This window comes from Cupressus sempervirens, chromosome 9 (genome assembly GCF_028749045.1).
Source record: "Cupressus sempervirens isolate cs-2001-9-10 chromosome 9, ASM2874904v1, whole genome shotgun sequence".
Classification (NCBI taxonomy): Eukaryota; Viridiplantae; Streptophyta; class Pinopsida; order Cupressales; family Cupressaceae; genus Cupressus; species Cupressus sempervirens.
The window spans coordinates 234,898,573-234,915,110 of record NC_143126.1 but is presented as its reverse complement, the minus strand read 5'-3'; the positions used below and the strand labels follow the sequence as shown (position 1 = coordinate 234,915,110).

Genomic DNA, 16,538 nt, shown 5'->3' with positions numbered 1-16,538 from the left:
TCAGGCAAAAGTGGAGCATTTTCATAAAGAACTTGGTATGATTGTAAAATGTGAGGAAATGTCTTAGAGAAATTGATTATTGTACACTCTATATATTATAAACTTATAAAACCTATGTTAATCATTAAGAAGTGATGACTTCAAAATGATTTCACTTGTATTAGGAGAAGTCTTTGTAAAATGATATCCTTACAATAACTTGTAGCATGATTCATTTTGTGAAATTGTTTCATGCAAAGGCTTTATCTTATAAATCAACAACTAGGCATTAGATATCATTAATTTGGTTATCTACGAGTTTCTTGTATAGATATATTTTTTGGTACTTGGTTAATATCTTTCCCTAATATTCTGATAGACCAATACCACACTGAGTACTTGGTGATCATCATTCAAATGATGTTTTTGATAGGCCATTACTCTAGAGAACTTGGTGAATATCATATTGTTGATATTATGATAGGCCAACTCTCATGTTATATGATGTTAAATATAAGTTACTGAATATCATTTTTTGTTGATGAATCAACCTTTATTTGACATTAAGAAGTCTTTTAATCAAAGACTTCTTCTGTGTATTTTTCTTACTTATCTAAGAGGGAATGTTAATTTATAGATTAGTTAAACATAAATTATAAAGATTTTTTAATGAATCTTGTGAATTTTTATCTTATTATTATATGTTTAGATATTCATATATATATATGTGTGTGTGTGTGTGTGTGTGTGTGTGTGTGTGTGTGTGTGTGCAGATTTAAATTACAAACATATTTGAATAAAACCAATGTGATCGAAAACCTTGTTAATCTTTATGTAGGTTCATTATTGTATCGTTGGCTTTAAAAGGGTATCGGGGTTGATGTTAACTTACAACCGATAGACATGGCTCAAGCATGAGTCATGCCTATCGGTCATGACTCCTTGTCTGCCCTCATGTATATAAAGCTTAATCTCCACTGATTGGCAAGCAAAATGAACACAAAAATACACAAGTCTTTTGTGCCTTCAACATATACAATATAGATATTACTTCTCTGCATTTCTTGATAACAATTCAATGTTATATTTCATTTCTTATCATGAGGATAATTCATAATATTATTTCACTTATAGTCTGATACACTAATAATTCTCCTATATTTTGGATTCTACAAGTATATGTATTCCATAAACTTTAGTATCAAGCATACCAATTTTCATCTTAAACACACATGTATATGTATTCCATAAACTTTAGTATCAAGCATACCATGTTTCATCTTAAACACACAACTATTTCTCAATTTCTAATTCTACAACAATAAGGATACATGACCAATAGTGTAAGTTAGGAGGGGGAAATCTGATTTATGATAGGTTGTAGATTGTAGATTTTCAGATCCTTCAAATAGTATAGTTCATAACAACCTTTTCCGTCTTCTTGCTTTCCCACCCATTTAGAATCATTAGTTCCTCTACTTTATATTATTTTACGAATTTTTTTGGATAAGTGTCCCCCATTTTAGAAGTGGTTACATATATTTATTATTCACTCTCCCTCATCCTAAGTGTTTATGGTTCTGGTAAAACATATCTTCTCCTTTTTACTACATTTTACTATTTTCTTATTAATATCAAATTAAATAAATCTTACATTACTAATTGTTATTCATTCTTTTATTCACATATTCAATGGATAATATATGCACTTCCTATGTACATTGACTTTTGGTTAGTAAACTTTCTTTTAGTATGTTACTTGATACGACAGAATAATTTTTCCAATCAACTTTAGTTAACATCACCCACATAGTGAATTAAAGATTAAGGTATGACACACAATCTATAAATAATGATCAATCTGATGAAGGGACTAGCCTACAGAGGAACTAGCCTCCTCTATCCCAACTACACTTTCATGTTCTCCCCAACAGAACTCAAACACCAGACAACATGGCAATTAGTTAATATCTAAGAAATGTCATAATCCATAAGAAAAAAAATTCATCATATGTGCATCTTAATAATTATTAAACATGCATGAATCATCATCATAATATGTTCATATAAGCAGTTCCCATGCTTAATAAATCACGTCACAATCATTAGGACTTTGTACAAACGTGGTCATCATTAGTAATAAGTGTTAAACATAAGATATGTGTCATTAGTCTAATATGTAAGATAACGAGCATCAAATCATCAATCAATAAGTCTAGGACAAAATAATTTCACCATAAGTCATCTTACAATTTTTGACTAACAGTCTATCATCATACGACAAAAACATATTAACTCAAAGTCAAAACATAAGTACTAAGCCAAAGTATTGAAATGTGGAAAACTTTGTGAAAACTAAGAGGCATGACGATTTTGGAAATATATATTAATTTATTTTTAACTTTATTAAAAAAATTAATTGATTATCGATAGATAATACTGAAAGAAAATTGAGTACAAGGAATGAGAGTCTCGCAGACTTTTAGAAGACATTCAGTTGACTGTCTAGAGAATAGGAAAGTAGGCGAGGAAGTCATTTTCGTACGTTGCGAGGCTACGTTGTTATTCATACAACAAAACAGACCAGGATAAATGGGACGGGGGAAAGCTAAAAGAATTTCCTAGCTCCGTTGATCTGGAAAGAAAACAATTTCGTTCTCAGACTCGGAGTGGCTACTTGATATTCTTTCCAGTCCGAGTACTGTCTCCTTGAGGCTGTGGCCGCCGCATGCCTCTAACCTCTCTAACACCTCTCTCATAGAAGCCCTCTAGTTTGGCACTCTGTTGGAACAAACCAATCCCATATGTAATACTAGTAACATTTGTTCTATATAATTATCTTCTACTGCTCGTTCATCCAGCACTTCCGTTTTCTCCCCGCCCATTCGTATTGTGTTACAGACCCAATCAACGATGCCTCTGTCCTCTCAATATTCCGCCTCACCCGTAGCTTTCATACCGGTGACTAGCTCTAATAACACCACTCCGAAGCTATATACATCGCTCTTCTCGTTCACTTTTAGCCTCTCCGCGTATTCTAAACATCACATTTTCATACGCGGGAAGAAACTATGAGGTGATTTGTGCAAAGAGAGAGTTTTGTACCTGGGGCTATATATCTGTGCGAGCCCACATAGCCAGACACCGAATGAACTTTCCCCAAGCTGTCAAGCACTGTCGAGACGCGAAAATCTGCAATTTTGGCATTGAAATCCGCGTCCAGCAAGATGTTGCTCGATTTTACATCACTGTGCAATATTGGAGGGCGACAATCTTGATCCATATAACTGAGTCCCCGAGCTGCGCCAAAAGCAATTTGATATCTTATCCACCGTTATCCTGCCCTTCCTTGTCCTGCGCCTTGCCGCCGGTTGCCGGTGCAAACGGTCGAACAAGCTGCCAATCGGCATGTATACAAACAGCTTGAAATCTGCTTCTTCACTCGAAATGCAACAGAGAACCTTCAAGATGTTCTTGTGCCGGATGTGCCCCAAGGTATTCACCTCCACTTCCCCCATTTTACTTTTCTTTTCGTCACTTTTTCTCTTCAAACCTCCAACCGATTTGCCGATGTTACAGACCTTCTTAATGGCCACTGCTTCTTGGTTCTGCAGATGGACCTTGTAAACTTTTCCAGCGCTTCTTTCAAATTCAAGATGTATCGCTCGTTCAGTGATCTCGAGTGGAATGGAGTTACTTTCCACAATGGCGTGCTTTTTGGCTTCTTGTAATGCAACGAACGATACAGACAAACGGAACACAAGGCAATGAGGACTACAACTAAACAGATCGATAGAAGAGTAGCCAAACTGCGAGGCGGGAGATTGTGCTGATCAGAGGAACACAAAGAATGCGAAAATTCCTATTGCAGTCACTCATCATTAATTTCTTATCTTAAACAATTATTAAACTGCCAAAAATAAATTCCCAGCTAATATGGAAAAATAACAGAACTGCAACTTCACTTATAAAATATGAAAAGAAATTCACAACACAAAAAACACAATATTTTTGTACAAATCGTCTCCCAAAAAGGAAGCATCTGTGCAGCCGATTAAATTCTGGGAATAAATCTTTTTTAACAATTTAAAAATTATTTGAAACAACTTTTTTATTTTCTATTTAATATACAAATTACAATAAAGGTAATCTAGATGGCTATGTAGCCACTAGCTCCCGAAATACCCTTAAGGGAAAATCAGTTCTACAAATGAGAAAATTATATTAACTTGAACAAATCAAGAGATACAAAATTCCTTGCCTTTCACTGGTAGAACTCGAACAACCTCCTAATTTCTCCTACTAATATTCCTTCACTGCTATCCCCAATACTATCACTACGCTCTTGCTAACACTGTAAGACAATTTTCTATGATTGAAAACTCATTTGCTAACACTGCAAATGCTTCTACTTGCTTGTTGAAGCTTCTCAAAAAATTTTATGCTCCAAATGCCCCCCCTGACCCCCTTTTATACTACTCCTATTGGAATACCAATGGTCGAGATTGATTCTCAATCAACAGTCGAGATTAAAATATCTTAATACCCTAACGAAGTCCCTATACTAATTGTTTCTAGTTTCTAGTTGTTTCTAAAAGTGATCATTTAATTAAGAAACATTTTTTCCCTATTCTAACCCATTGAGTTTTTTGCTAATTAACTACATATGGATGAACAACTGTCCAAAGTTGCAAAAACTAACACTCCCTCTTAGTGAGGAAGTTGTTCTACATGACACCTAACTTATCTCTAAAGAAGATGAATTTTGTCTTCCCCAATGCCTTAGTTAGAATGTCTACTACCTACTCTTTTGTAGGTATGTACTATAGCTAAACAACTCCCCAGTGTACATAATGAAGCGATATCAAATGTCTATATGTTTAGACCTATCATGAAATACTAGATTCTTAGACAACTTGATGCAACTCTAATTATCACAGTATATCAGAGTAGTCTCAACCTTCTGACCAAACAAGGCTACTAACAACTTTTGAATCTATATAGCTTCACATGTTACCATGCTAGTTGCTATGTATTCTACTTCTACTTAATTTAGAGCCGCAAACTTCTGCTTCCTACTAAATCAAAATACAACTCCTCATCCCAAATTGAAACAACACCCTAAAGTGCTCCTATTATCCGTTGTACTTCATGCCCAATCTGCATCAGTATAGACCATTAACCTGATACCTTCACCTTGAAAATATCTGATCTCATACTCAATTATACCATGCAAGTAACACAACACATGCTTGGTCGTTGTCCAATACACTATATTTGGTTCAACCATGAATTGACTAAGTGAGTTCACTACAAATGCAATATTTGGCTTGTTGTTGATCAATTAAATAAGTGAACCAATCAACTGCCTATATAAAGTGGGATCAACATCCTTTTTCTTAAATGTGTCTACCTTCTTCCAATTCGTGATCATGGGTGTAGACATGACTTTGCAATCCTCCATCCTAAATCTCTTCAAGATTTCAATGTAATATTTTCTTTGATGAAGGAAAATAGATCTCTATTTGTCTGCCACACCTCTATGCCTAGAAAGTAGTGCATAAGTCATAAATCCGTCATCTCAAACTCTTCTACAAGGTCCTTCTTGTACTCTTCTACAAGCTTTAGTGAACTCGTAAGAAACAAGTCATCCACATAAAAAACAAGAATGATAACCTCACCACCAACCACCAAGTAGTAGAGGTTAGTATCTGCTTCACTCTTCACACAACACATTTCCTACAAGTATGTATCAATGTGCACATACCATGCTCTGGGAGTCTTCTTGAGTTCGTATTAGGATTTCTTCAATCTACACACGTGGGTCTCCTTACTGTGTGCTACAAAACCTTGTGGTTTCTCTATGTATACCTCCTCCTTTGACTTACCATTAAGAAACTCTATCTTGACATCCATTTGATTGATCTACCATCTCATCTGTGCTACACATGAGATCACATCTCATATATAATTATTCCTGACCACTGGAGCAAATGTCCCCTCATAGTCTATTCCCTCATTCTGAGAGAACCCCTTGGCCAAGAATCTTGCCTTGTATTTTTTGATGCTATCATCTGCATTGTACTTTTTCTTATAGATCCTATGTGATCCAACTAATGCTCTATTTGTTGGTCCAGGCACTATCTCCCACATATTATTCTACATAATTGAGTTATACTCCTCAACTATAGCATCTTGCCATACCTGATGCTCTACAACCTCCTAATAGCTGGAAGGTTCACTATTTACGAACTGACTAACTAATGCCACATAGTCACTGAACTTGGTTGGTTGTCTCCACTCTCTAGTACTCCTTCTAGGAGCTTCCACAAACTCCTAAGTATCCCTTTGTGTCTCTTGAACCCCATGGTTCCTACTGCCAATTGTAGAGGATGAAATATCAACCTTTATGTCTTTTAGATGCATTTCCTATTGCACCTGTTACTCCATGCTTTGTAAATCTTCACCACCTAAGCTTACACTTGTATTAGTAACTATACTTGTGCTTTGTTGCCCTTGACTAGGCCTTGGAGCTTCTGTTGGCAGCTCACTCTGATCATCTACTAGCAAGTCTCTAGTTATTCTAAATGCCTTGTCCTCCATGAAATTAACATAATGTCTGACAATAAGTCTTTTGGTCTTGAGGATAAAAATCATATATGCCTTTGAGGTTTCAATGTACCCAAAAAAGTACCCCATCTCTGTAGTTTGGTCTAACTTGGTACATGTATTTCCTAGAATATGACAATGTGCTAAACTGCCAAATATTTTGAAGTGACCAACATTTGACTTCTTTCCTATAAAAACTTCCTCTGCTCTCATCTTCCCTAGTAGGGTAAAAGCACAAACCCGTGTCACCCTTTTGTAAAAGAAAAAGCTAACAAAAGTATAATTGTTCAACTTTAATGACATGAAATTGGTGTTATTATTTTGAATTGGAAATGAAGTAAAGTAATGAAATGTGTCATGGATGAAGTTTAGAATTATAGTTTTTAACAATTATTTGGAATAAGAATAGATATATTTTCCTATTTTTTATAGATAATTTTGTAGCTACTAAAAAATTCTGAAAAATGAGGGGTCTAGTTTCCACCACAAAAATGTATGGAAATAAACATATATTTTTTTGATCTCAGACTATGGTATAGATAACACACACACACACACACACACACACACACACACACACACACACACACACACACACACACACACACACACACACACACAATAGTCAAAAATAAAAAAAATTCTTTAGACCTATATTTTATCTTTTATAATGATTGAAATTTCGACTCACTTGAAATCGATAGTTTTCATCTCCCACCACATTTGTAAAAAGAAATCTATTCTAACTAGGAGAAAAAATATACATTCTAGAAGAGGACTCTCTCCTCTAGAATGTCATATAATTTTTAGATTTTTTTGATATGATTTAATATTTCTTTCTTTCTTAAATCTGACATCTTTTCAAGTGTTAAAATTCGTGCTTGTAGAATTTTTTAATTGCAATATTCAATATCTAATTTTAAAACACTATAAAATATATATGAGAATATTCTTGACTCTGAGGTCTATAAAATGGTGTTCATATGTTATTAAAAAAATCATAAAAAATAGTATGAGCTACTAGAATACCACTTTTATAAAATAATTTTATTTCTTTAGTAATTAGATACAAACTAGTATAAAATATACATTTAATAGACATTTTCAATTGCACAATCTTAAGACCATATATAACTTAGCAATAATGAATTTATCTTAGATCATATGTTTAAATTTTTTTGTAACATTTAGATAGAAATACTCAAATTCAGTCGTTCTCAGAAGTTAGCCTGAAAGGTGACACAACTTTGTACTTTTACCCAACACCTTGTGTTGAACCTTATTTTGAATGTGGACTATTGTACTACACCCCACTACCCATAAGTAGCGAGCCATATTCTGGTCATATAGCATATCTCTTGCCACCTTCGATATAGAACAATTCTAAGTCCTCCCAACAACATTATGTTGTGGATTATAAGGAAGAGTCCACTCTGTCTTGATTCCTTCCCTAATATAGAACTCCTAGAAGTTATTTCCTTTGTACTCACCTCCATTGTCTAATTGAAGAAATTTTATCTTTCTTCTTGTCAAGTTATCGACAAGAGCCTTGAACTCTTGGAATTGACTGAAAACCTCATCCTTGGTCTTCAAGAAGTATATCCAGGTATTTCTAGAGAAATCATTGATAAAAGTAACATAGTACTCATATCGTCTGAGAGACTTTTTAAAGATTGGTCCACATACATCTAAATGTACTAGATCAAGAACACCCTCGGTTCTAGTGTTACTCCTTGGAAAATATTCTTTCACAGACTTCCCCAACATGCATCCCTTACATACATCATCATGCTCTATACTCACCTCTTGAACACCTATCACTATCTCATGAAGCAATTTGAGTTCTTCGTGATGAATATGGCCCATCCTCCTATGCTATAGCTCTCCAAGATCTCTAGGATTAAAATTTCTCATGAGTGCCTTAGGAGCATCAAACTGCAACCTATAAAGGCAACCACTCCTAAGTCTAATAGTTATGGGTGCTTTCCAATCCTTGCGCCTAATCAATACATGTGTCACTCTAAAGAGTACATTGTACCATGTATCGTAAAGAATAGATACATAAACCAAATTCATACCTAAGCCTGACACATACAACACATCACAAAGTGGAATTATCTTTCCATTCTCCCTCTGAAATTGAACAATCCCTTTCCCAACTGAGTTGAGTTTGGACAAGTTTCCTATAGAAATCTGGATATTGGTGTTCTCCTTCTTATAACTGGAGAAGTACTTTGTAACTCCTATCATATGAAATGATACCTCTTTATATATATACCAAATAGCCTAAGAGGTTGAGCTCACCATACAAACTATAAGTGCAAACTCATCTTCTAGTCTATTGGAGAGTTCTTTTGCACTCATTGAAGTTTTCACCTGCTTCTTTGCTTTCTTCCTTTCTAGGAAATCACTAACATAGTGACCATACTGATGAAAACCAAAGCACTTGACCTTAGAAAGGTCCTTTTTATTTTTACTTTGTGAATTCCATCCTTTGCTAGACCCCTTCTTTGTTTTCCCTTTCCTCGCTAGGGCAACATTTTCTTATTCCACCCCACTTCTTTGACTCTTGTTGACCCCATTGACAAGACTTAGTCTAAATCCTCCTGAGTGAAATTGGTCCATAGTTGATTCCAACTCGGTAAGATGTCTCATCTACTAACAACTTATATAAAAACACTCCATTGTTTAGTAAATCCTTTTAGGGTTATTCTCACTAGCACATCATCATCGAGCTATCTCCAACAACTGCTAACTCATCCTTGACAAGTCCAAGCCTGGTGAGGTAACTTGTGACATCTTCTCCCTGGTTAATCTGGGTATTCTTCAACTTGTCTCTAAGAATTATCTTCCTATTGGTGGTAGCATTTTGGTACAAATTTAGAATGACATCTCACATCTTATTTGTTGTATCTAGGTCTGAGATATGTAGAACAATATGATCCTTTACACCATCAAGGATTATCCTCATTGTGTTGGCATGATCCTTCTTATATGTTGCAAGTCGTATAGCATCTATATGTACAACTATACTAGTTGTAGCATAATCTTTGATACCATTCTCTCTCAACAATAAAGAAAGTTGGGCCTTCCAAACACCAAAATTGGAAGCACCATCTAATCTATGTTGATCTTTCAAACCAACTGAAGCCATCTTAAGGAATTAAAGCAATAATAAATCTAAAGAGATCAATCTAGGTTTTATAAACCCTTAATTTATTTCTTAGGAAAAAATTCTTCTACCATCAACATTGCTCTGATACCATGTGAAAATTCCTATTCCAATCACTGATTATTAATCTCCTATCTTAAAAGATTATTAAACTACCAAAAATAAATTTTGAACTAATATCGAAAAATAACACAATTGTAACTTCACCTATAAAGTACAAAAAGAAATTCACAACACAATGAATAATTTTTTTTTTTGGACAAATCATCTTTGGAAAAACCCTTAAAGGAAAACCAGTTCTATAGATGAGGAAATTATATTAACTTCAGCAAATCAAGAGATACAAAATTCCTTACTTCTCACTAGAAGAACTTAGGCAACCTCTTAATTTCTCATACTGATATTCCTCCACTGCTATCCCCTACGCTATCACTGTGCTCTTGCTAACATTGCAAGATAGTTTTCTATCACTGCAAACTCTCTTGCTAACACTACAAATGCTTCTACTTTCTTGTTCAAGCTTCTCCAAGCTTCTCAAAGCTTCTTATGCTCCAAATGCCCCCTCTGACCCCCTTTTATACTACTCCTGTTGGAAAACCAATGGCTGAGATTGATTCTCAATTAAAGGTCAAGACTAAAACAACCTAACAACCTTAACCAAGTCAATTTCTAATTGTTTCTAAAAGTGGTCATTTAATTAAAAAATATTTGTCCTTATACTAAACCATTTAGTTAGAAAACCAATTACTTGCTAATTAACTACATATGGACAAACAACTATCCAAAGCTACCAAAACTAACAAGGGAAGTATCAAATTTTGACCTCCACATAGCCCTGGGTTGCCCACAGAGTTGTCCTTGTAAGCTAGATTGTCTAAGCCACCAGGAATATGTCTAGACAAGTGATTGTTTGAAACATTGAAAACATAAATATTTGATAGTCCCAATTTGGGAGGAACCCCTCTAGAAAGAAAATTGTTTGACAAATCAAGACTAGTCATGTCACTCAGAAACAATGCCGAGATTTCCCCAGTAAGGCGATTGTGACCCAAATTGAGTTCATTGAGATTCTTCATATACATTATTTCCTTTGGAATCTCATCTAAAAAAAAGTTATGGTCAGGCATAAGAATATTTACCAAATTCAAGCTCATAGGTTTATGGGGAATGGGACCTGACAAGTGATTTTTGCCAGCTTCAAATACCATAAGACTTTTCAATTGTTTGACTTGAATAGGAATTCTTCCCTTGAATAGATTGTTTCTTATCTTCAATCAACTCAACTCCTTTGCTTGGCCTATTGCAGGTGAAATCTTACCTCAAAACTTATTGTTGTTTAAGAACAATCCCTGGAGATTAACAACACCCTATAATCTTGAAAGAATCTCACCACTTAGCTAGTTCTCTTCAATGTAGAGAAAGTGCAAAGACTTACAGTCTTTAAAAGTAGAAGGTAGAGAATAGTTGAATTTTTTTGAAGTGATTTCAAATCCATAAACACTCCTCGCATGCACAGATTTGTTGGTAGAGGGCCTTCCTGTCTGCTTCTCAATAGATTAGCTACAATTAGATTTGAGTATGTACCCAAATTTTGAGGTGACCAACCATTGAACTTGTTTTTGTAGAGCATCAAGTTACTCAAGTAACATAGCTCTTCGAGCTGATTAGATATCATCTTGGTAAGCCAATTTGAGCACAGTTCAAGAAGATTTAGAGTTGTGAGATTGGTAATTGCTTGATGAATTGTATCGTTAAGTTGGTTGCCACAAAAATTCAAACTGGATAAGCTCCTTGGTTGGTCAATGTTACCTAGAATCTCACCTTGGAGATGATTCAATGAGATATCCAACTCCTCCAATATGCTAGATTTCCTAAGAATGTTGGGATACCACACAAGAGATTATTTTACAAAATTTACAACAACCTCAGCTACACTAAATTTCCCAAGAATCATGGAATTCTTCCTACAAGGTTGCAGTTTTATAGCCCTAACTCTTGTAGCTTCTCTAACTTGCCAAGCTCCCTCAGTATGGTGCCAGGTTTTGGAGGATTACTCTCAACTGTGAATTTTTTTAGGGACTCCAAATTCCCAACAAATGAAGGGAATATTCCCCTCAAACAATTTTCATGCAACAAGAGAGCTTCTAGCTTTGACAACATTTTGAAAGATATAGGAATGGTGTCATTGAAAGTGTTATTTGCTAAATTCAAGACTCTCAACTTAGTCAATTGGGGGATATGAGAGGGAAACATTCCAACAAACTTGTAAGTGATAAATCATGCTTGCACAAATAATAGCAGTATAAGAGGCCAAGTGGGAAGGGGCTGAGGAAAGCATTGTGATGGAGAGTCAAGATAGTGAAATTAGATGGGGTGCAAGTAGTAGAAGTCAAGTTGCTAGAAATGGAGTCACTAGCGAGATCAACAGTCTTAAAGGTGTTGAATTTATCACAAAATTTCCATTTGTATTGATAATTGTGTCTCAACCTTGCAAGCATTTTCCAAAAAACTCTAGAAAATTTTAGCCAGAAAACTCTAGAATTTTTTTAGAAAATTCTAGAATTTGTTTGTGGTAGTTAGCCACATGTTTATGAGTTAGAAAAAGGTGTAAAATTTGTTAAAAATTTGTCTAGTCTTTAGAAAATGTTAGAATTCTTTTTGAATAACTGAGAGGGGTGGTGAATTAGTTATTCAAGGTCCAATATGTCCAATTCAAACTTTTTCACTAAATATAGTGAGCCCATTCACACTGCCATTCATCCAAGCTATATCCTTTATCCTAGTAGATTACTATAAACCAATATGTAGTAATAAAACACATGAAATCAACACATGACACAGAGATTTACGTGGAAATCCAATTTGGAAAAACCACTAGTAACATGCTACCTTCTTTTTCACCCTTCTGAAGTGATACCTTGTTAAAGGCCTACCCTGTTAAAGGCTACAAAAATTTTTTAGATGTGACCCTATTAAAGGATTTCAACACCCTGTTAGAAGTGTGCCTTGTTAGAGGACTTAGAATATTCAACTTGAAATGTCACCCTATTAAAAGATTTACAAAAGACTATTAGGCCCATCTAATTCCATAGGAATTTCAATCACCTTGTTAAAGGCTTCACCACTTAGCTTTTAAGCTAACCTATCAATATAGGATTTCTAGTATCTAATACAATTGCTAGAGAATATTAGAAAGATTTGACCTGATGTAACTTACAACTCAACCTTGAAAATCTAAAATCACACTTTAGCTCTCAACCTTGCTTGGTCTCCTTTGGAGTCCTGATAGCTTGTTCACCCTTATAAGTTTTGTTTCCTTGAGTCTTCTACTCATTATGCCAATGCAATCATCTCCTTGTGGTCACTTGATCGAATCAGAGTCTCTGTGCTCTATTCTTCGTCATTGTGTCTTCTTCTTGACACTTCACACTCTACCTCTTGTAGATAGTCTTAACCACACAGACTATTCGATATCTAAATTGTAACTCCTTATGTTGTAGTCTGTAATTCATTTCCCGCTCAATTCTTCCTACTCATAGTTTGAATTGACTTGGCAAGATATAATATACCTTTCTCTCCAATTTGTTTCTTCTAGAAACTTCATGATAAATCCACTTACATTCACCTAAAAACAGTTAGCATAATACTTTGTAACACCAACTCATCATCCTTATCATCAACCTAGTTCACAAAATTCAATGTAACAACTAAAATGTCCCTTTACTGGTTTTGTATGATATTTCCAACCTCTAATCAGATTTTCAAGATCAAACAACTAATATCACAAAGATCCACCAAATTTCTCAAGAAACCCCAAATCGGGTATGCCAGAAATTGTGCCAAAAGCTTCACAGCTTCACCTATTATTAATAAATTTGAAAGTGGACATTTTTACAGAAATTTCAGCAGCATAATAGCCTACAAAATAAAATTTCCAGATCCGTATAGCCTTTACACAATAGTTCTCAAATGTAGGACAAAAACTATGCTCATCGGGCTCCCAAAATTAACACAAAAATGCTCGAAAACACCACAAAAACACTAATAAACTATCTCAAAAGTTTAATCACGTCCCAATACATATATTCAGCTATATTTTAACAGCTTAAAGTATCAAATACAGCAGCAACCAAAACTGATATGAAATGCTCAACCGAAAACACCAAACTCATGCAAAAAATACACCCAAAAATCCACAAATCTACACTGTTCAGCACAAAGGAAAACTCTGTATGAGCATGCCCATGGAATGGATTCAAAATCCCATCCTTATCCTTCCTAGAATTCTACAAACTCCCATTCTTGGGTCTCCCTAGAAACCTGCAAACTCCCGTTCTTGGGTCTCCTTCTCCACAGGTTTGGAAGCGTCTGAAGAATAACAAAGAAATCAGCAAAATGAAGTTATGGAATGAGCCCAAAATGCCTCCAAAACCCTTAAAAGAGGGCATAATTGTAACTCATGTCCAAGAGAGGTTAATGAAACATATTTTAATAATAATTTTTATTTATTAGTCCAACAGTTTCCAAAGATTAACCCCCTTTTTCAGAAACTTCACTTTCTTGGGCCTGCCTGCCTTCGCAAAGATTATTATTTTTTAATTATTTGAAAAGGGGACATGACAAGTCCTCCCCTCCCAAACATTGCTTGTCCTCAAGAAATGGCTAAACAATAAACCAATCAATCCACCTAGATCCCAAATGTAGTCATGAACTATACTACTACCAATTAACACAGGCTCTTGCAATATCCTCTGCAATATGACCAAGAGGTATCCATAATCAAACTGGCAATTATAGCTCAACCAAACTCCAAAATCACCACTACCATAGTCAAAAACCCATGAGACACAAACTCTTTGAACATCAGAACCCAAGTAAAGTGGACAAATAAAACTACCAACACAGTAAATACCATCAACACATCCCACTAGCCTATACGGAATGTACAATCCAACTCTGCAACAATAGTGAATACTCTCAAATGAAACTGTACCAAGTATGGAGAATCCACACACTGTACAACTCCTGCAGTCAACACAACTCTGCAAATCACCAGCCACTATCTCATAACCATAACTCCCATGCACTGCTAATGGTGAAAAGACATTACAAGATAAAGAGTAAGAAATGGAATCCAAACCAAATTTGCCTGCCATCAACTCCTCAAAACAAGGATCAAATGCTAACTGATGCACATACCCTGCAATATAATGTTGATTAAAAAAACCAACCTTAGTCAACAGCTCACCATGAACAAGTGATACAACCCACTGTGACTGATCACTAGCTAAGTCAGGAGATGTCATAGCCAAAGGAGTAGAATCAATAACAACACCCACTGAAGCATCACTCCCAAAATCCTGCTCTAAGTCACATATTATCAAGCTATCAACTGCAGAACTTTTCACCATGTCATGCCCATCACAACTCTCATCTTGAGGCATCAAATTGTCCCATAACTGATGATAAGCACTAGGAACCAAAGTACATCTCTGTATCATTATCTCATCAACATGGTCATCAAAGCTAAATTGATGAGCATACCTCACAGTGTAATGGTGATAGAATGCGCCAATCTTAGTGAGTGGCTCAAACTGTAATCTAGATGAAACTAACTTCAATTGATCATTAACCATTTTGGAACTGACTACTACCTCCGAAGATATCACCAAGGGAGCAGTATTACTAGTAGGAACCATACCAACTGCCGACTCACCAACATCACACATGATCTTTGATACATCTCTAGCCTTTGTGCCATCAATACTAGAGGCCACCACCATGTCAGGCATACAACAATCTGCTACAACACCCAACTCAACTGAACCTGACTCTAGTGGGAATGAACCTGATATGCCAATGTTAGTATCAAGAATGGATGCATCCCCATCTCCACCGTCTCTGACAATCTCGGCCATGGACATCCTCGGATCACCAAACACCATAGGTTGTGACTGTATAGAATCAGGTAAAGACCGTAGTCGCTCTAACTCCATGGTCACCTTAGCCAAATGAAACTGTGACTCCTTGAAAGCCAACTGTGTACTCTCAAGAATCTCAGAAGTCACCTCAAGTTGCTCAGTAAGCTCACTCACCTCATCTTCCTTGGCCAACAATGCATCATATGTTGTACTGCCCCACTTCATAAGATAATCTTTGTCGGCTACCAGCTGCATATAATCCTGTCTCAGAATCTGGATAGCCTCCCATAAAGAGTGGAACTCTGTCAAGGAAAGATAACTGCCTCCCTGCTCATCACTAGTAGGAGAACCCCATCCATAAATTGCTAACAACTGACGAGCAGCATCAAAATGTTGGCAAGTGATAGCAATGTCTCAGTCACTAACTCTCAACTGATTAGACACATGATGGCACTGGCTTGATTGTCTCCTACAAACCTCCTCTGATGACCTGTTTAAAGGAGTATCCTCAAAGTTACTAGTCTCTAGAGTATTACCATCCATATCCTGTGAATCAAATCTAAAACTCATATCAACATACGAAGTATCAAAAACATTAGCATTGCTGTCCAACTCCTCTATACCCAAGGAAACTAAGTCTTCAAAATTGCCCATTGCATCCTCCTGGATGTCATCAATGCCAATATGATTCTGGGACTCATCTATACACACTGCCAAATATGAAATATCATCAACACATTCTAACAAGTATGGTCGATTGGATATATGAACAAAGCCCAACATCGGTGTATAAAAACTAATACCAACATTAGACAAGATACTGACACAAGAAAAGACAACACCGTGTAATCTGCTAA

At 35.6% G+C, this 16,538-nt stretch overlaps 1 pseudogene; it reads right to left on the bottom strand.

Annotated features, from left to right (window-relative positions):
- Positions 1-2,600: 2,600 nt before the first annotated feature.
- On the bottom strand, positions 2,601-12,258 carry LOC149538359 (uncharacterized; annotated as a pseudogene).
- Between the last annotated feature and the right edge of the window lie 4,280 nt (positions 12,259-16,538).